General features: G+C 53.6%; 1 protein-coding gene across 3 annotated transcripts in view; it reads left to right on the forward strand.

Moving 5' to 3' along the window:
• Window positions 1-206: 206 nt before the first annotated feature.
• FHL1 (four and a half LIM domains 1) overlaps window positions 207-21,151 on the forward strand; it is a 49,804-nt gene continuing 28,859 nt past the window's right edge. The window contains exon 1 of one of the 3 annotated variants that reach the window (XM_068151778.1): window positions 207-228. The gene's annotated coding sequence lies outside the window, so the exon portion shown is untranslated. Of the gene's footprint in view, window positions 229-3,793; window positions 3,957-21,151 lie in introns of those variants that run through there. The other 2 variants (XM_068151779.1, XM_068151783.1) reach the window with 2 other exon arrangements.

The following is a 21,151-nucleotide window of genomic DNA, read 5'->3' on the forward strand; positions in this document are numbered from 1 at the left end:
CACCCCATCCCCCAGTCTCAGCCTGGCATGTGGACATTATTCTGCCTTAATGAATATTCTGCCAAAATGAATATGGCCTCCTTCCCCAGAGCATCAGCTTGCAAAAATGGGCCCCACTGCCTGGAAGACTTTCCCTCTGGCTGCAATGATGTAGTGGAAGCATCATGGAGACCTACAGGATGATGGAGAAAAACATCTCTTCACCACTGCCAACAAGCCCATGGTCTGGTGAGTCCTTTGCCTTGGGGTAACACCCTGCCTGGTGGGGTTTCTTGGCTGCAGAGCAGCCTCCCTGCACGGTTCTAGGAGCTCCACCACTTCCAAATAAAGTTTCCTGGCAGTTAGATTTTGGAGTGAGTGATTCAGCTGCCTGGGTTTTAAGTGCTTCTGCTCATAGTTCATTCTGTTTGGATAACTAGTCACGGCTAGATTGGATCCCTGGAGTCTCTCTTGATTTATTTGGGGGTTTTATTCCCCCCTCCTTCTCTTAAATTGATAGTGTGAGCCAAAAACCCAAGAGCAGGGTAAGTGATTGGCTTCCTCGGCTAGCAAGGGGGATGGCATGAGGCTGACTCAGAGTTGTCTCAACCCTTTGAACTGAGCTGTGCAATGTCTGCAGTTTCTGCTTGTTTAGCCCCAATGTTTTGGCAGAGGTTTTTACAACACTTTAGAATAGAAACATAGAATCAACAAGGTTGGAAAAGACCTCAGAGATCATCAAGTCCAACCTCTCACCCAAGAACTTATCACTGCTCAACCATGGCACCAAGTGCCACATCCAATCCCCTCTTGAACACCTCCAGGGATGGGGACTCCACCACCTCCCTGGGCAGCACATTCCAATGGCTAACAACTCTCTCTGGGAAGAGCTTTCTCCTCACCTCCAGCCTAAACCTCCCCTGGTGCAGCTTGAGACTGTGTCCTCTTGTTCTGGTGCTGGGTGCCTGGCAGAAGAGACCAACCCCCACCTGGCTACAGCCTCCTGTCAGGCAGTTGTAGAGAGCAATAAGGTCTCCCCTGAGCCTCCTCTTCTCCAGGCTAAGCAACCCCAGCTCCCTCAGCCTCTCCTCACAGGGATTGTGCTCAAGGCCTCTCCCCAGCCCCCATCCTTGAAAGGTCTTTGCATGACTTCTCCTGAGTCCCAGAGCTTTGCAGCTGCACTCACATCCTATCTTGGGGGCTGGGAGCTGTTGCTTGTGTTCTTGTTGTTCTGATGGTTGTTTACAGCCAGCCACTCTTGCTGATGGTCAATAGGTTTTATGCTTGGTGAGAGGGCTGCTGGAAAACTGAGCTAGAAATGGATAGTTGGATTCCTTTGGAAATCAGATGTAAACTTCAGCCCACGGTGATAAATGATGTTGGCCTTTCACATCTGTGTTTTACGCATGCCTCAAGATGTTCTTGGCAGTCTGCACCCTGAACCTTTGGGCAGCCCAGTGTCACAGAATCACAGAAACATTCAGGTTGGAAGAGACCCTCAGGATCACCAAGTCCAACCCAGAACCCTACTCTGCAAGGCTCACCCCTAAACCATAGCCCCAAGCACCACAGCCAAACCACCTTGAAACACAGCCAGGCTTGGGGACTCCACCACCTCCCTGGGCAGAACATTCCAATCCCTCATCACTCTTGATGAGAAAAATGTTTCCTAATGTCCAGCCTAACCCTGCCCAGTCACAGCTTGAGGCTGTTCCTCTTGTCCTGTCACTGTGAGAAGAGACCAGCAGCAGCCTCTCCACAACCTCCTTTCAGGGAGCTGTAGAGAGCCAGGAGGTCTGCCCTCAGCCTCCTCTGTTTCACACTAACCATCCCCAGCTCCTTCAGTCTCTCTCCATCAGATTTCTTCTCCAGGCCCTTCCCAGCTTCCTTGCCCTGCTCTGCCCTGGCTCCAGCACCTCCACCTCTCTCTTGGCTGGAGGTGCCCAAACCTGGCCACAGCACTCGAGGTGTGGCCTGCCCAGAGCTGAGTGCCAGGGGACAATCCCCTCCCTGCTGCTGCTGGACACAGCATTGCTGATCCCAGCCAGGAGGCCTTTGGCTTTCTTGGCCCCCTGGGCACACTGCTGCCTCCTGTTCAGCTGCTTGTCCATCAGCACCCCCAGACCCCTTTCTGCCAGCAGCTTTCCAGCCACACTGCCCCAGGCCTAGAGCATTGCTTGGGGTTGTTGTGCCCCAAGTGCAGGACCTGGTACTTGGCCTTGTTGAAGCTCTTCCTGGTAAGGCTGGCCATGGATCCAACCTATCCAACCCATCTGTCCTTGTTCCTGCTGGGAACAGGCATGACAGGGATGGTGTTAGCATGGATCATGTGGTATTGGAAGACTAGGGGGGACATAACTGCTGGCAGGGACAGGCAGAAACAAAATGCTGTTGCAAGGAGGGTGTGTTTGCTCCTATGCCATGTTCACTGCACTTACTACACCACCAGGACTTCCTTGGCCCAAGTGTGAGGGTCTGCTTTCCAGGGATACCAGTAGGTGCATCCAGCATACCCACCAGAAGCTCTGTGGCTTTCCAAGGCACCACAAAAGCCTCTTGGTAGTGCAAGAGCTCCAACCCAAGCACTTTCTGCTAAAAATAACCCCAAACTTACTTGCTGGACCACTTGCTGCTCCAATGGCAGAAGCATGGAAGAAAGTAGGACAAACTTCAAAGATGTAAGAGCAAGGGGGGGGAAAGAAAAGGGATAAGAGATGGAGAAAGGGGTGGGGGGAAGAATACAGGTGTGAGAGGTGTCAGATTTGTCCTGGGTGGTGCTGCTGCACAAACAGATTTGTTTAAAAATAGGAACGGCTTTGCTGCTGCTTCTCATGTCTGCTTTGAAGGAAATCCTCCTGTTTTGTGCTCCCTTCTGCTGGGCTCCTTCCCTCCCTGCAGCCTGTGGATTTGAAATGCCTCCCTTCTGTTTCCTTTTTCCTTCTTTTCTGTCCTGGAACCTCTGCCTATGAACTTGGGGATGACACATACCATAGCAGAGCTGCCTGGCAAAGCTGTATGAGGGTGACTTGGGCAAGCTGGGAGGCTGGTGACAGATCCACCCACCAAGATTTTGTGCTGCATGTTCCTTGTGTGAAGCAATCTGGCAGGGTGACCTCTAGCACTCTGTGGGTAGCAGGGCTTGCCTGGTCTAGTGGAAGGTGTCTCTGCCCGTGGCATGGGGTTGGAACCAGGGGGTGGTCTTTAAGGCCCCTTTCAACCCCAACTGTTCTATGATTCTGGGATTTTCCTTGTGTGAAACAGGGGTCTGTGTTGATAGGTTGGACTCGATGATCCTCGAGGTCCTTTCCAACCTAAGTTATACTGTGAGACTGTGACTTTGGGGGTACAGCAGAGCTTTGCCCACCCTGGTGAGTCATAGAATAAAAGAATCAGGTTGGTAGAGAGCTTCGAGTCCCACCATTAACCCTACTCTCCTCCACTAAGCCATACTCCCGAGCATCACATCTACAGGGCTTTTAAACCCCTCCAGGGGTGGTGACTCCATCCCCTTCCCGGGCAGCCTGTTCCAATGCCTAACAACCCTTCCTGTGAAGAAACTTCCTAATGTCCAACCTAACCCTCCCCTGGGGCAGTCCCAGGGGTGCCAGTAAGGGCGCTTTGCTGTCGTGGGGAGGCAGGGAAGCGGCCGAGCCGGCGAAGTGCTCGCACTGCTGGGGTTGTGTCCCCCCACGGACCCTGCGGAGACCCCGTGAGGAGCAGGCTGCTCCCCGGCTCCACGCACGAACGGAGCTATTGGCTGGGCTGCTTTTCCTTGCCAAGCACCTCCCGCTATAAGAGGCGAAGCAGAGGCTGTCCCGCCAGCTGGACACCCCAGCCCAGCCGCCTCGGCTCCACCAAGCCCTGGACCCAGGCACTCCCAGGTCCATCCCGCTGGGGAGGCTCTGCGCGCAGCAGGGTTGAGTCCATCCCTGCCCTCCCGCCGGCAGCCGCCGCCCGCAGCAGCTCTCCGGCAGCCCGTAAGCAATCGCCTGCCTCCCTCCCTCCTTCCCCAGCATCTTCTGGCGGAGCAGGGCGGGGAGCAGCTCAGCATCCCGCGCGTCACACACCTCCGGAGTTTAGGGCTTCTGCTGGGGCTTTTCTCTGCCTTGCGACTGCTCTGCTTGGGGAAGGGTTTGTGAGAGCAGGGCTGAGGAAACGGAGGGCTGTGGGTGGGTGCTGAACGCCCGAAACGCTCTCCCTAGCAGGCGGCTTTTGGTGGATCACTAAGTGAGCCTCAGAAACTGCCCCTGGTTTCTGTGCTGTTTTAGGGGTGGGCTTGATCGAAATCCTTGCTTCTGATTTCTTTTGCGTTGTCTGACACCTGTATTCTCTCCTGGAAATCGTTGGCTTTGAAAGTACAGGCAGCCCCTGAGGCGCAAATGTAGCTTTGCCCTTTGTGTGCCAGCCAAAGGGGCGCTGTGCAGTGGGGCAGAGCTGGGCAAGAGCTGCCAGCTGGTGATCTGATGCCTACTGGCAGCTTTTAGTGCCAGCTGGGGAGGAAACAGCTCAAGCAGTGGCTGTGTCCTTGGGCTCTCAGGTGATGTGATGCTTTCACAGCAAGGACTGATACTCCCTGAACTGCAGGCAGAGGCTGGCAGTGAAGGTAGAAATGCAAGCATTTACCTGCTGATTGTTCCTTTCCTCTCTCTGTACTATGGAACAGGAGGCAGTTGCAGCCACACCTCCAACTGTCCCCATGTGAATACAAACACTTTTATCTCCATAGAAAGGTGAAAATACATAGATGTAGGCTGGGCAGGGACTGGCTTGAGAGCAGCCCTGGAGAAAAGGACTTGGGGGTGCTGCTGGAGGAGAAGCTCAAGAGGAGCCAGCAGTGAGCACTTGCAGCCCAGAGAGCAAATCGTATCCTGGGCTGCAGCAAGAGAAGCAGAGCCAGCAGGGCCAGGGAGGGGATTCTGCCCCTCTGATCCACTCTGCTGAGACCACAGCTGGAGCTCTGGGTCCAGTTCTGGAGCCCCTAGTACAGGAAGGATCTGGAGGAGCTGCAAGGTGTCCAGAGAAGGGCCACGAGGATGAGCAGAGGGCTGGAGCTGCTCTGCTGTGAGGACAGACTGAGGGAGTTGGGGTTGTGCAGTCTGGAGAAGAGAAAGCTCTGAGGAGACCTAATTGTGGCCTTCCAGTATCTGACAGGGGCTACAAGAAAGCTGGGGAGGGACTTTTGAGGGTGTCAGGGAGTGATAGGACTGGGGGGAATGGAGCAAAACTAGGAATGGGTAGATTGAGATTGGATGTGAGGAAGAAGTTCCCCATGAGGGTGGTGAGAGCCTGGCACAGGTTGCCCAGGGAGGTGGTGGAAGCCTCCTGCCTGGAGGTGTTTGCAGCCAGGCTGGATGTGGCTGTGAGCAACCTGCTGTAGTGTGAGGTGTCCCTGGCCATGGCAGGGGGGTTGGAACTGGCTGATCCTTGAGGTCCCTTCCATTCCTAACAATTCTATGGTTCTATGAACACAAATCTGTGCTCTCTGGCACCTTTGCCTCTCTCTGGAGCTGTGGCATCACCGCACATGAGCGAGACTGTTCACCCCACTGTTTGCAAGATGGGTGGTGCTGGTGTTAGGAATGATAAGTTAGTGCTGGTGTTTTCCTCTAGCAAAAACAAGTTAAGGAGCATGACTCTGGCCCAGTTTTACTGTGTAAGCAGGAACTGGTCTGTGCTTTAGAAAGGGATGTGGCTGCTATTGAAATCACTGGAGCCAAGCACATGAAGAGCGGGGGGGTGGGGGGAAATAAAGGAACCAATCCACCTACCAAGTTTTAGCTTTTTGTTGTTGTTATTGAGAGGAAGAATAGCCTTTAAAAACAACAGCAAACCAGCAAACAAAGAGGTGTGTGTGTGTGTTAATCAGTTTTCCACAAGGAAACTGGTGAAATACCTCAGCTGTGATGTATGAAGCCAATTGCAGATCAAGCAGCCAAATATGCCTTCACAATTTAAACTTAGTTTCTTTCCTTTGTAACAATAAAAGCTCCCACGTCCTTCACTGCAGGGACAACACCTTCCTCTCTCCTCCTTTTCCACTCCCCCCACCATTAAAGACAGCATTCTTGAACACAAACCAATCCTTAGTTTAGCATAGAGTTGTCAGGGTTGGAAGGGACCTCGAGGATCAGCCAGTTCCAACCCCCCTGCCATGGCCAGGGACACCTCACACTACAGCAGGTTGCTCACAGCCACATCCAGCCTGGCTGCAAACACCTCCAGGCAGGAGGCTTAGAATTGGATTCATAGAATAGAATTAACCAGATTGGAAAAGACCTTTGAGATCATCGAGTCCAACCTGTCACCCAACACCATCTGATCAACTAAACCATGGCACCAAGTGCCTCATCCAGGCTCTTCCTAAACACCTCCAGTGATGGGGACTCCACTGCCTCCCTGGGCAGCACATTCCAATGGCCAAGCTCTCTTTCTGGGAAGAACTTCCTAACATCCAGGCTAAACCTCCCCTGGCACAGCTTGAGACTGTGTCCTCTTGTTCTGGTGCTGGTTGCCTGGGAGAAGAGACCAACCCCCAGCTGGCTACAGCTTCCACCACCTCCCTGGGCAACCTGTGCCAGTCTCTCACCACCCTCATGGGGAACAACTTATTCCTCACATCCAATCTCAATCTATCCATTTCTAGTTTTGCTCCATTCCCCCAAGTCCTATCACTCCCTGACACCCTCCAAAGTCCCTCCCCAGCTCTCTTGTAGCCCCTTTCAGATACTGGAAGGCCACAATTAGGAGTCCTCAAAGCCTTCTCTTCTCCAGACTAAACAGCCCCAGCTCTCTTGGGGCTTCTTCTCCTTAAAAAAACTCATTGCATTAAAAAATTCTTCACTGCTATCTGCCAGAAGAATGAGGGTTAGGTGTTCAGGAGCTGACACAAGTGCAACTGAGGGGTCTGGAGCACAGCCCTGTGAGGAGAGGCTGAGGGAGCTGGGGTTGCTTAGCCTGGAGAAGAGGAGGCTCAGGGGAGACCTTCTTGCTCTCTCCAACTCCCTGAAGGGAGGTTGTAGCCAGGTGGGGGTTGGTCTCTTCTCCCAGGCAACCAGCACCAGAACAAGAGGACACAGTCTCAAGCTGTGCCAGGGGAGGTTTAGGCTGGAGGTGAGGAAGAAATTCTTCCCAGCAAGAGAGATTGGCCATTGGAATGTGCTGCCCAGGGAGGTGGTGGAGTCACCATCACTGGAGGTGTTTAGGAAGAGACTGGATGGGGTGCTTGGTGCCATGGTTTAGTTGATCAGATGGTGTTGGATGATAGGTTGGACTTGATGATCTCAGAAGTCTCTTCCAACCTGGTTAATTCTATTCTATTCCCTCACCCCAAGACCTCAGTGCAAAAGAAAGTTAAGGAATTACTCAGATGTTTTTTCCTTGTTTTTAGGCTGCACCTCTTGAGGAACCAGTTTGGGGCTGGGGTTTTACAGCTGGCTTCTGAGTTGTGCTGCTCTTAGGGAGCTCTGGCTGAGGGAGGTCTGCAGGGTTGGGCTCTTGGTGTGTTTCTAGGAGAGGAAGGCTGGCTCCACTCCCTGTGTGCTGGTATAATTCTCTGCCTGGGTGTAAATAATGGCAGCTGCTCAAAAGGAGCCAACGTGCAGAGTGCTCAGACACTTCACAAACACACTCCAGCCCATCCTGCCTGGCCTTGATTTAGGAAACAGCCTTGCTAGGGAATTGCACCACGAATGGAAAATCCAGAGGCATGCTCTGAAGGGGCTGTTGGGAGCCCTCTGATAGAACCACAAAGTCTTTGTGGCTGCAAAAGACCTTTAAGAGCATGGAGCCCAACCATCAGCTGACTTCATGAGGTCTGGTGCTAACCCATGGCCCTCAGCACCACATCCTTGCCTCTTTGAAACACCTCCAGGGATGGAGATTCAGCCACCTCCCTGGGCAGCCTGTGCCAGGCTTGGAGAACCCTTTCAGGGAAGACATTTTTCCTAATATCCAACCTAAGCCTTCCCTGGTGCAATCTGAGGCCATCTGCTTTCTTCCTCTCCCTTGGTACTAGGGGAAGTGGTTCCTATTTGCACCCATGACTAGGGGAATGATGCTGCAGGATGCATTTTATCTCTGATCTGAATCCATATCCTGGGAGTATGACTTACAGTCTGTGTCCATTACACTAGGATGTACCAAAAGCTTCAAGCAACTGCTCTCCTTTCCCCCAAGAGCCAAATGAATTCCTTTTGTGCCATACCTATGTGAGATGGAGGCTGTTCCATCTGCCCTTCTGTGCTGTCTGCATTCTGGTGGAAACCTGTCCTGCTTTGGATGATGGGATCACAGAATGTTAGGGGGTGGAAGGCACCTCCAGAGATCCTTGAGTCCAACCCCTCTGCCAGGGCAGGACCATAACATCCAGCACAGGTCACACAGGAACACATCCAGATGGGGCTGGAAAGGCTGCAGAGAAGGAGACTCCACAACCTCTCTGGGCAGCCTGCTCCAGGGCTCTGGGACCCTCACAGTGAAGAAGTTCCTCCTCGTGTTGAGGTGGAACCTCCTGTGCTGTGTTTTTTATCCACTGCCCCTTATCCTATCCCAGGGTGCAGCTGAGCAGAGCCTGTCCCCTGCCCCTTGACGCTCAGCCCTCAGGTATTTATAGACATTTATTAAATCCCCTCTCAGTCTTCTCTTCTCCAGACTGAAAAGCCTCTAGGTGTGGTTCTTGGGTACCACAGCAGTGATTATCTTCCCCAGAATCCACCTTGGGAACTTGTCCTCCCTGCCAGTACACACAGCTCCTAGCACTGGGTGGAAGCTGGGACATGGCTCAAACTTCCAGAGCTGCAGTGCAGACAGCTAAGGGTTAGGCTGGATGGTTTTAAATCACAGACTGGTAGGGGTTGGAAGGGACCTCTGGAGATCATTGAGTCCAAACCCCCAGCAGGAATCACTTCCATCTGAAGTGACTCTGTGGTGCTGTGAGCTAGGAGCAGCCTGTGTAAATTATGCTCTTTGAAGCTTGCTTCCCATCCAGCAGCTGCACTGAAAGACTTAGATATCAGTTCCTTCAGGTACCTTGGGGACCTCCTCTCATCTTTGCTGTTGAGACAGTCTAGTCCAGAGTGTGTTCAGAGCTTCCCCTTTGCACTGCTGCTGCTTAGGCCTGAAGCCCCAGGGGTATGCAAAGCAGCAAAGTGAGCCTCACCACCAGGAGTCTGCAAAGTTTGCTCAGGCTTTGGGTGTGCTCTTAAATGGCTGGTGCCAGGCTTCCTCTGGGGTCACACAGAGATGCAAGTGTCATCAGCAGGCATGTGGAGGGCTGAGCCATGCAGCCAGTGCCTGATCCTCAGCCTCATGGTTCCCAACCACTGCCACCTCACACTCTGCAGGCTGAGTGCTAAGACAGCAAAGCTGAGATTTCAGATGTGGTTGAGTCCTGTGTCCAGTTCTGGGCTCCTCAGTTCAGAAAAGATGTTGAGATGCTGGAAGGTGTCCAGAGAAGGGCAAGAAAGCTGGGGAGGGGTCTGGAGCACAGCCCTGTGAGGAGAGGCTGAGGGAGCTGGGGTTGCTTAGCCTGGAGAAGAGGAGGCTCAGGGGAGACCTTCTTGCTCTCTGCAACTCCCTGAAGGGAGGTTGTAGCCAGGTGGGGGTTGGTCTCTTCTCCCAGGCAAGCAGCACCAGAACAAGAGGACACAGTCTCAAGCTGTGCCAGGGGAGGTTTAGGCTGGAGGTGAGGAAGAAGTTCTACACACAGAGAGAGCTTGGCCATTGGGATGTGCTGCCCAGGGAGGCAGTGGAGTCACCATCCCTGGAGGTGTTTAGGAAGAGCCTGGATGAGGCACTTGGTGCCATGGTTTAGTTGATTAGATGGTGTTGGGTGATGGGTTGGACTCAGTGATCTCAAAGGTCTTTTCCAACCTGGTTAATTCTATTCTATGCTCTGCTATTACACCTCCAGGGACGGTGACTCCACCACCTCCCTGGGCAGCACATCCCAATAGCCAGTTAATCTTTCTGGGATGAATTACTCTTCCTGTGCAAGTGCTGGATGTGTCAAGGCACTCCTGGTGGCAGGCATGGTCAACACAGAGCTCTAGAATCTGCCTGTCATGCTTCAAGCTGGCTTTAATGCCAAGGCAGCTGCCTTAGGGCTGTATGAGGGCTCTTGTGTTACACTAAGCTACTGCTTCTGTCTAAGCAGCAGAGGAGTTGGAGCTTCTGGCAGAGCAAGAATGGCTCTCAGGTGTTTTGTTTGGCCAAAGACAGCAACAAAGTGCACTCAGTCCTCTAGCCACCTGTCTTGTGAACCAGTGTGCTGGATGTGCCTTTCTTCCCTTTGGTAAGGAAAACAGAAGGGCTTCATCCTGCTAAACCCAGGGCTGGTCCAGCCCACCGTGGTTAGTGGTCGACCTGCCTGTGGGGAACTGGCTTCTGAGTCTTCCCCCAGTGCCTTCAGTAGAGAATATTTGGTTTCCCTGTGCTTCTAGTGGTCTCTGATCAAAGATCCCCTCAAGAGTAACTGTGAAACCACCCTAAATAGAACGCCTCCACTCCTGACAGGATGCTGGAAGGGAAGGGAACAATGCACTTCCCCCAAGCTGTGGGAACCATTCTGCCTTGGCAGGCTGCTTGCAAGGCATTTGCTTTTTGTTTGGCTTGGGACTGGCTGCCCCTGGCAGCTGCATTTCTTATCTGCTCTTTTCTAGAACAAACTTTGGAGCTGAGGTTTGGCATTAGGCACTCTGGAGGCCCTGCCTGCCTGCCTTTTCAGCTTCTGTCTTACCTCACTTTCGGACTCCTCAACCTTTTCTACTTTGATCCATGCCTCTTGGTTTGTTTCTCTTCTCACTGAACTGACACAGCAGAGAGCTCTTTAAAACACCTTTTAAGTGTATCCCACCTGGATGGGATCCTGTGCAACCTGATCTAGGTGAACCTGCTCCAGCAGGGGGGTTGGACTAGAGATGATGCCCAGGGAAGTGGTGGAAGCCTCCTGCCTGGAGGTTTTTAAGGCTAGGCTGGATGTGGCTATAAGCAACCTGCCCTAGTGTGGGGTGTCCCTGCCCATGGCAGGGGGCTGGAACTGGATGATCCTTGAGGTCCCTTCCAGCCCTGACAATTCTATGATCTCCAGAGGTTCCTTCCAGCCCCTGCCATTCTGTGTGATCCCCAGGACTGCCTGCATCCCAGAATATACCTGGAACAGCTGCTGCTGAGTACTACAGAGATTTTTCTAGCATGACTTGCTTAATCCAGCTGGATGAGTTGTTCTGGCTGGTGTCTGTTCAGATGAGCAGCCCAGAGGGATTCCAGCCCACTGCTAAGATCCTGAGAGCATCCTGGGGACCTGGCACCGTGTCCTGCTTGTTAGTGCAGCGTTAACCACAGGGCAGCTGGAGAGAGGGCAGCCACAGGCAGCACCTCCAGAGGCACAGGGCTGTGTGGTGCTCATGCAGAGAGCTGAGCAATTCCCAGGGCTTTGCTTCCATTTGAAGTTTTCCTGGTGATCTCCAAGTGTGGTCTTGACAAAATCTTGCTTCTGAGGGTATGAGCAGGCAGGGTGCAAGAATCTCTCTCTCTGGTCTCATCTCACTTTAGAAATACACAGAGCTCTATATTTCACTCAGCACAGGCAAGTCCTGCTTCCTATCTGCTCTTGCTTTGCCTCTTGAAAGCCAGGCAGGCAGCCTGCCAGGCCAGTGCTGCTCGGTGTGTAAGGTGTTTCAGAGGTGGTCCTGGTGGCAGGATCAGAGCAGGACAGGACAGCAGCCTACACTAACCCCACAGCACAACAAAGGCACCCAGTGGGGATGTCAGAACACAGAATAAACCAGGTTGGAAAAGACCTCTGAGATCATCAAGTCCAACCTGGCACCCAGCACCATCTGATCAACTAAACCATGGCACCAAGTGCCTCATCCAGGCTCTTCCTAAACACCTCTAGTGGTGGTGACTCCACCACATCCCTGGGCAGCACATCCCAATGGCCAATCTCTCTTGCTGGGAAGAATTTCTTCCTAACATCCAGCCCAAACCTCCCCTGGTGCAGCTTGAGACTGTGTCCTCTTGTTCTAGTGCTGCTTGCCTGGGAGAAGAGACCAACCCCCACCTGGCTACAACCTCCCTTCAGGGAGTTGGAGAGAGCAAGAAGGTCTCCCCTGAGCCTCCTCTTCTCCAGGCTAAGCAACCCCAGCTCCCTCAGCCCCTCCTCACAGGGCTGTGCTCCAGACCCCTCCCCAGCTTTGTTGCCCTTCTCTGGACACCTTCCAGCATCTCAACATCTTTCCTAAACTGAGGAGCCCAGAGCTGGACACAGGACTTATGGTGTGGCCTAACAAGAGATGAGTAGAGGGGCAGAATGACCTCCCTGCTCCTGCTGGCCACACTCATCAGTTCTGTCCAGCTTTGCTTTGTGGGATTCATCTTGAAGGTCTCTTCCAACCTGGTCTGGTCTATTCCATCTGCATGGCATCCACCTCCTGCCATGATCTTCCCTATTCTCACCATAATGATTTTGAGCTGGAGGTGGATGTGTCTCTGGGGTAAGTTTCTTGCACTGAGTAGAGGACCCAACCTGCCTGCTTTCATTTCAGACAGCTGGAGCAGGGGCTTAGCCACAGGTCACATATCTTGACCAGCATTTCAGCTTGCTAGATTGAGTCACAGAGGTATTTTCCAGCCTGAATGACTCTAAGATGCTCAAGTCCAACCATCAACCCCGCACTAAACCATGTACCACAGTGCCATGGTTGTGCATTTCTCAAGCACCTCCAGGGATGGGGACTCCACCACCTCCCTGGGCAGCCTGTGCCAATCCCTGAGCACTCCTGCAGCAAAGACATTTTCCCTGATGTCCAACCTAAACCTCCTGAACTGGTCAGGGCAGAGCTGTTCTTTCTTGCAAATCCATGTTCAGTTGAATAAAACCCACCCCACCCCAATCCTTTGCTAAATGTAGGAGGACATCTGAGCAACTTCTGAGCTGCATCTTGGCTCAGGTCTGGGTGTGACAGAGACGCAGACATCGCTCATCTCTTTCAAGCACTCTAAGCCTTGCAGATGGGAGCAGGCAATTCCCCCAGGGTTAGTCTTGCTCCCCTGGCATCTCAGTGCCCTTTGTGCTGATCCCTGGGAGGATGAACGTGAGGAGATCCCTGGCCAAGAGCCCAAACAGGCAGCAAATCCTAAGACTACCTTCTGTCCTCATAGACCTGACATGTGCAGTGAAGCTGCTGAAGGCTGGTGTCAGTGGATGTGCTGACAGGGTCAGACCCTCCTGATACCTGCTTCAGGCAAAGGTGGTTTAGGTTTCTGGCTGGAGAGGGCTGCAAACTCTGTTGTGCTGGAGGGAGCTGGGATGGCAGGGGGCTGCCATGCAGGGTATCCTGCAGTGTGTGTTAGTGAAGACCATGCCTCACACCTCCTTTTCTCAGTTTCATGTGGCTGGGCTCAGACCTGAAGGCAGCTTTCCCTTTGACCTCCAGCCCCATCTCCATGGCAGTGGCTGTAAACACTTTCCTCCGGGCTCTGCTACCCCTGGCTGCCTCGGTGCTGTGGTGAGGCTCTCTGTGCACTTCACTGGACACTGAGACAAACAAGCAATAAATCTCTTGTGAAGCAGTGAGGGGTTTGTTTTGGTTACCAGGGAGATTGCCAAGTGCAAATTCCACCCCAACCTGAAATAGCGATGAGCTCACGCTCTGGTGCCGGCGCTGCAGCGGCCGGATGGGAAGGGAACCAGAGCCAGGAACTCTGTCTGCCTGCTCTGACAGCTGGAGGCTGTGGGAGATGCTTAGCCAGAGAGATTTGGCCTTGTGAAAGAGATCCTGCATAGGGCTGGTTGCTGAGCCTGGGCTTCTACAGTTCCTGGAGGCGTGGGTGATGGCATCCCTGGTGGGACCATGGGCTTGGATCAGGGTGGTCTGCCTGGACTCCAGCACGGCTTTGACACTGTCCCCCACAGCAAACTGCTGGCCAAGCTGGCAGCCCCTGGCTTGGACAGCAGCTCTCTGAGCTGGGTTAGGAACTGGCTGGAGGCTGAGCCCAGAGAGTGGTGGTGAATGGTGCCACAGCCAGCTGGCAGCCAGGCACCAGTGGTGTGCCCCAGGGATCAGTGCTGGGCCCCAGCCTGTTCAATATCTTCATTGATGATCTGGAGGAGGGGATTGAGTCCATGATCAGTAAGTTTGCAGATGACACCAAGCTGGGGGCAGGAGTTATCTGTTGGAGGGTAGGAGCGCTCTGCAGAGGGACCTCGACAGGCTGGACAGATGGGCAGAGTCCAAGGGCATGAGACTGAACACATCCAAGTGCCAGGTTCTGCACATTGGCCACAGCAACCCCATGCAGTGCTACAGGCTGGGGTCAGAATGGCTGAGAGCAGCCAGGCAGAGAGGGACCTGGGGGTGCTGGTTGATGGTAGGCTGAACATGAGCCTGCAGTGTGCCCAGGGGGCCAAGAAGGCCAATGGCATCCTGGCCTGCATCAGGAAGAGTGTGGCCAGCAGGAGCAGGGAGGTCATTGTGCCCTGTGCTCAGCACTGGTTAGGCCACACCTTGAGTCCTGTGTCCAGTTCTGGGCTCCTCAGTTTAGGAAAGATGTTGAGGTGCTGGAAGGTGTCCAGAGAAGAGCAACAAAGCTGGGGAGGGGTCTGGAGCACAGCCCTGTGAGGAGAGGCTGAGGGAGCTGGGGTTGCTTAGCCTGGAGAAGAGGAGGCTCAGGGGAGACCTTCTTGCTCTCTACAACTCCCTGAGGGGAGGTTGTAGCCAGGTGGGAGTTGGTCTCTTCTCCCAGGCAAGCAGCACCAGAACAAGAGGACACAGTCTCAAGCTGCACCAGGGGAGGTTTGGGCTGGATGTTAGGAAGAAATTCTTCCCAGCAAGAGAGCTTGGCCATTGGAATGTGCTGCCCAGGGAGGTGGTGGAGTCACCATCACTGGAGGTGTTTAGGAAGAGCCTGGCTGGGGTGCTTGGTGCCATGGCTTAGTTGATAGGATGGTGTTGGATGATGGCTTGGACTCGATCTGTGAGGTCTTTTCCAACCTGATTGATTCTGTTCTATTCTAAGGTGTTGCAGAGGTGACCTCCTTCACTGTCCCAGCCACATTCAATATGTTCATCAATGAGCTGGATGAAGGGACAGTGTGGTCCCTTGGCCAGTTTGCTGATGATACCAAACTGGCAGGAGTGGATGCCCCCTGCCAGGCTGTGCTGCCAGGCAGTGAGACTTGGCCAGGCTGCCAAGTTGGGCAGGCAGAAATCCAATGGAATTGAACAAAGCCAAGTCCTGCAGCTGAGGGATAGCAGTGCCATGGACCAGGACAGGATGGGGGCTGATCTGTTGGAGAGCACCTCTGGGGATAAGGGCCTGAGTGTGCTGGTGGACAGCAGGATGGCCATGAGCCAGTAATGTGCCAAGAAGGCCAACGGCATCCTGGGGTGCATCAAGAAGAGTGTGGCCAGCAGGTCGAGGGAGGTCCTCTTCCCCCTCAGCTCTGCACTTGCAGGGCTCCATCTGCAGTGTTGTGTCCAGTTTCGGGTAACCCAGCTCGAGAAGGGCAGGGACTTGCTGGAGAGGGTACAGGAGAGGGCTACAAAGATGATGAAGGGTCTGGAACATCTCTGATGAGGAAAGACTGAGAGAATTGGGGCTTTAGGCTGGAGGAGAGCAGACTGAGGGGGATCTCATTAATGCTAATCAGTACTTTAAGGGTGAGTCTCCAGGAGGATGGGGCCAGGCTTTTTTCAGTGGTGCCCAGTGACAGTTCAAGGGGGAACAGGCACAAATTTGAACAGAGGAATTTCATCTAAACATGAGGAGGAACTTCTTTAGCCTAAGTGTGCTGGAGCAGGCTGCCCAGATTGGTGGTGGAGTCTTCATCTCTGGAGACATTCACAACCTGTCTGGATATGTTCCTGTGGGACCTTCTTTAGGTGAACCTGCCTTGGCAAAGGGCTTGGACCCAATGATCTCCAGAGCTGCCTTCCATCCACTATAGTTCTTCACAGAGAGAGTTGTTAAGCACTGGAATGTGCTGCCCAGGGAGGTGGTGGAGTCCCCATCCCTGGAGGTGTTCAAGAGGGGATTGGATGTGGCACTTGGTGCCATGGTCTAGTCATGAGGTGTTGGGTGACAGGTTGGACTTGATGATCTTTGAGGTCTCTTCCAACCTTATTGATTCTATGACTCTGATTGTTTTGTGATCTCCCCTGTCTGGGAATTTCTTCCTGTGCAAAGATTATAGGAAAAAACAGGATGCTTGACTTGTAGCTAAGGGTCAGTTTTGAACAGCTAGTTAAGTGTATTTGACAGGCAGAGCCTCAGCCCTGCTGCTGCTCCAGGAGCTGGAGCAAGGACCTGGGCAAATCTCATCCTCTTCTGCAGCATACTTGGGACAGGAGGTTGACAATCTGGGCTCTGCCCTCATTTATCTCATCTTGAAGTGTCCCCAGTTTGAAGTAGACCAGGACTTGAGGAGCTGCTGCTAGAGGCAAGGTTTGGCAGCTTTGTTTCTGTCCATCACTGCAGTTTCTCCCAGAAGTTGAGGCTGGAGGTGAGGAGAAAGCTCTTCCCAGAGAGAGTTGTTAGCCATTGGAATGTGCTGCCCAGGGAGGTGGTGGAGTCCCCATCCCTGGAGGTGTTCAAGAGGGGATTGGATGTGGCACTTGGTGCCGTGGTTTAGTAGTCATGAGGTCTGTGGTGACAGGTTGGACTTGATGATCTTTGAGGTCTCTTCCAACCTTGGTGATTCTGTGAACAAGCCTGTAAGTGACACTGAGTACTAGGAGAACCTCTGCTTGGACAGCCACTGGGGTCACCTCCTGCCAGGGCACAGCAGGCAGTGTGGCAGCAACTGCTGCAAGCAGAGAGATGGCTTGGTGCTCCCTGCTACGGATCCAGGAGCTGGGTGATGGAGGCTGGGGGTAGAAAAGGCTCTTGCAGGGCTGCTGGCTGTGCCAGTTGGAAGGGAAGGGCAGGACAAGGAGGCTCAACTGAAAATACTGCTGGACTTGGCCAGGACCAGGTCCAACCTTGCTCAGCAGTGGCAGGCAGCAGGCAAGGCTTGCTAGTGAGCTTGCTCTAGCACAGCTGAGAAGAGAATCTGGCTCAGGAGGTGCAACTTTATCAGAGGGATATTACAGTCCCTGCTGCTGCAGGAAAAGCCCTCAAGGGTTTGGAAGCCTCACCCTTTTCCCCATGGTCCTGCAGCATTCCCAGTGGGACACGAGTGCTGGTGGGCTCTCATGCAAGGCAGCTGCACAAGCTGCTCTTCACAAGAGAGCAGAGCACTGGCTCCCATCTGCTTGAGCTTTCTGACAGTTTGCTCTGGCACTTGTGTGCAATTAGCACTGCCCTTTGGTCCCGTGGAGCTGCCCCTGCGTGGGCCAGAGGGTGGTGTGGAGAGCAGTTTGACAGCTAGCAGCAGCAGTGGTACTGAGGAGGGCTGCTTCTCTCTGCAGGCTGTGCTGCTCCTTGTCCCTCCTTTTATTGCCTCCCTGCTACTTGAAAAAGAAAACAGAATCATGTTTTGGGCACGGCTCCAGCCACAGAGGATGGCTTAATGAGGCAGAGAAGTGGTTTATTTCTGTGTTTGAAATCCAGCACTTGTCTAAGGATCTCATTTTTTTCCCCCGCCTGGTGCCAAGGGTTGTGTTTGACAGCCCCTAGACCTTGGCTGTTGCTCCAGCAGTGCTCACTGCTGGACGTGCTGGAACCTGCAGTGCTGCTGTGAGACCCTTGGTGGGAGCAGACAGAAAGAGGTCTTCTCTTACCTTACCTTCTCTGTGGGCCTGCTTGCCCCACTCTGGTGGATGTCTTCTCCTTGGCTTGCCCTGGGGGAATGGAAACTAGAAATGGGTAGATTGAGATTGGCTGTGAGGAAGAAGTTGTTCCCCATGAGGGTGGTGAGAGCCTGGCACAGGTTGCCCAGGGAGGTGGTGGAAGCCTCCTGCCTGGAGGTGTTTGCAGCCAGGCTGGATGTGGCTGTGAGCAACCTGCTGTAGTGTGAGGTGTCCCTGGCCATGGCAGGGGGTTGGGACTGGCTGAGCCTTGAGGTCCCTTCCATTCCTGACAATTCTGTGATTCTATGTTCCCCACCATGCCTAGCAAGTGCCCATGGGATATGGTACCAGAACACAGTGAATTTGAAGCCACTCCAAGGTGAGGGAAGGGCTTTCACTTCTACCCTTGGTGGTGCAATGTGGCCCAGCCTGGCTGAACCTTTGTTGTGAGTGCTGGGCTCTGAGGAGCATGACCCTTTCTTCCCTTCTAAACCACACTTATCTGAAGCTGGAAGCTGAATCAGACCCTCCCAATGCAGAGGTTTCTGAGAATAACTTTTATGACTAATCCAAGCCCCCAGGCCTGACTTGGTAGGGGACTTGGCAGCTTTGCTATTCCAGGCAAAGAATGCCCAGCATATGTCCTGACAGTTAGTCAGAGTGCCCAAAAATACCCAGCAGCCCTGCAAGCTGATCTGCTTCAGCTCTGCCTGACAGACACAGGCTGGTGGGGCTCTGGGGAAGGTTATTTTTGCAGTGGCCACATAACCAGGGTCCCCTCAGCCACCCAGCACTGTCTGACAACTGAAGGGGTGTGTGGCCAAATGCTTACTGTCCTGCACCCAGGCCAATGGGTGGGCTGTCCTGCTAAACTCATCTGGGGTGGGTTGAAATTCCCTCCCTATTAACTAAAACTACCACACCATGGAATTGCTTTGGTTGAAAAAGACCTTTAAGGTCATCAGAGGGCTGGCAGCCCTGCCATGTGAGGAAAGGCTGAGATTCACTGGGTTTGGTCAGCCTGGAGGAGCTTAGGGGAGACCTTATCACCATAGACCAGCACATGCAGGGTGGCTGCCAGGAGGATGGAGACTCCCTTTGTACAAGGAGTGCTGTGGAACAGCCAAGGGGGGATGGGGACAAGGTACTGCTGGGGACATTCCCATTGCACTCCAGGAGAAAGTGTTTCCCCATGAGCACAGTCAGACCCTGGAATCATCTCCCAAGGGCAGCAGTGGAGTGCCCTGCACTGGGCAGTTTGAAGACTCAGCTTGGCAGGGTGCTGGGGCAGCTCATTTCACTTCCAAAAGGTTGGAGCAGATGATCTTTGAGGTCCCTTCCAACCTGGCATTCTGTGATCCTGTGATCATCAAGTCCAACCATTATCTAACTCTACCAAGCCTGCTGCTGGCTCCTGTCAGCTCTAAATCAGTGCTCAGGGCACAGCCCTGGGCCAAGTCTGGGCACTGCTTTGATGGTGTGCTGGATGTCAGGGAGCCTTCCCAGCTGGCATGCCAATGATTGGAAGGGCCTGTGCTTCTCCTTGAGGCTGTGTGCCTAGCTTCACCCTGAGCGAGGCTGTGTGACTCTGCCCAGCAGCTCTCTGAGGAGCTTTTTGCTTCCCCTTTCTCTCATCACCTGAGCTGGAGCCTTTTATTCTCAGTGTCTCCCATGTGCTGAATTTCTGGAGGATGTTTAGACTCTTAAAAGTGTCCAGAGAGCAACAAAGCCGGGGAGGGGTCTGGGGCACAGCCCTGTGAGGAGAGGCTGAGGGAGCTGGGGTTGCACAACCTGGAGAAGAGGAGGCTCAGGGGAGACCTTCTTGCTCTCTCCAACTACCTGAAGGGAGGTTGTAGACAGGTGGGGGTTGGTCTCTCCACCCAGGCAAGCAGCACCAGAACAAGAGGACACAGTCTCAAGCTGTGCCAGGGGAGGCTTAGGCTGGAAGTGAGGAGAAAGTTCTTCCCAGAAAGAGTAATTGGCCATTGGAATGTGCTGCCCAGGGAGGTGGTGGAGTCCCCATCCCTGGAGGTGTTCAGGAAGGGATTGGATGTGGCACTTGGTGCCATGGTTTAGCAGTCAGGAGGTGTTGGGTGACAGGTTGGACTTGCTGATCTCTGAGGTCTTCTCCAACCTGGTTGATTCTGTGATTCTATGTTTTCTTAGGGTCACAGTTCTGCCACCATGAGCCCTTTCTTCTCCTCCTCTGGAAGTAAAGCTCCTTAAGGGGTGACACCAAGGTCATTTGGTCTTGCAGAGCACCACTTCTGGGGAGCTTTGGCTTGGCCCTTTCTTCTCTGGGGGCAGAAGAAGGCCTCCCCTGCAGACCAACCTGCCCAGCAGCTTCCTGGGAACATGGAGTTTCCCTAGACAGCCTCACACCAAAGGTGTTGAGGAAAGGCTTAGGAAAAGCTTGGGCACAGCTTGCAGTGCCTGCCAGCAAGTCCTTCTGGCTGCCAAGAGCTGTTGAATGAGTGCAGGAGGATGGCAGAGCTCCTGCAAAGCCCTGTGTGGGATGCTGGAGAGCCACGTGTGGTGTTAGCTGATGGCTGCTGCCTGCCTCGCAGTGGGTAGGCTTCCAGGGAAGGTGAATGACCCAGCTTCCAAACAGTGATGTAAGCTAATCCTCCTGTGCTCTCCAGTGAGCTGTTCCACTCCATTGGGCAAAAGCATGGCTCAGCCAGCTGCTGTGCCTGAGAGAAGCCATTGAGAGCACTGAGGAGCATGGAGAGTGTAATGAGGGCTGGGAAATATCCTCCCATTGATGGCTCCCTGGCAGCTTGGTGAAGCCTCAGCACCATGAGCATGTCTTGTGTGGCTTTGGTGGGATTCTGTTGCTGTGAGTGGTCACCAGACCTCATCCTTCCTGCAGTGCTGCCTCCCTGGGCTCAGTGGGACTTCAGCTCCTTGGTTAACTCAGCTCTGAAGTCAGGACTAAGCTATAGAAGAGAAAGCTGAGGCTGAGAAACCTCTGCCTCGTGTTTGGCTCCACTGATCACTCCTCCTTGTGGCTGTGTCTAAACTGGAACAAAAAAAGCCTCCTGCAGTTGGCCAAGATGGCCCTGAGGAGCTCCTCTGTCCTCACTGTGATGCTTTTGGGGAACAACTGAGTTGTGGTGCAGCTTGCTTGGCTCCAGGGACATCAGCCCTGGAAGTGCTGTTGGTAACTGAGAGGCCTCATTCCCCTGCCACCACTGAGCAGCCCTTTAAAGCTGTGGGCATTGTGGTGAGCTCCCCATGCCACCTTTGGATGCAGGGGGCTGGCTGGTGTGGGTGAGAGCCTGGCACTGCAGGGGCCCCAGGATGCTAACCTGGAGACCTTCCCTGCTGCTCCCCTGTGACAGGACACCCAGGCTGCTTTCCCTGTGCCTGCTGGCTCATCCTCCCTGGCAGATGCTGTACACCTTAGTCCTGCACCCTCAGCTGCTGTTGTGGCAAAT

This window comes from Melanerpes formicivorus, unplaced genomic scaffold, assembly GCF_026170545.1.
Source record: "Melanerpes formicivorus ecotype bairdi unplaced genomic scaffold, bMelFor1.0.p_v2 SCAF_22, whole genome shotgun sequence".
In the NCBI taxonomy this organism is placed as follows: Eukaryota; Metazoa; Chordata; class Aves; order Piciformes; family Picidae; genus Melanerpes; species Melanerpes formicivorus.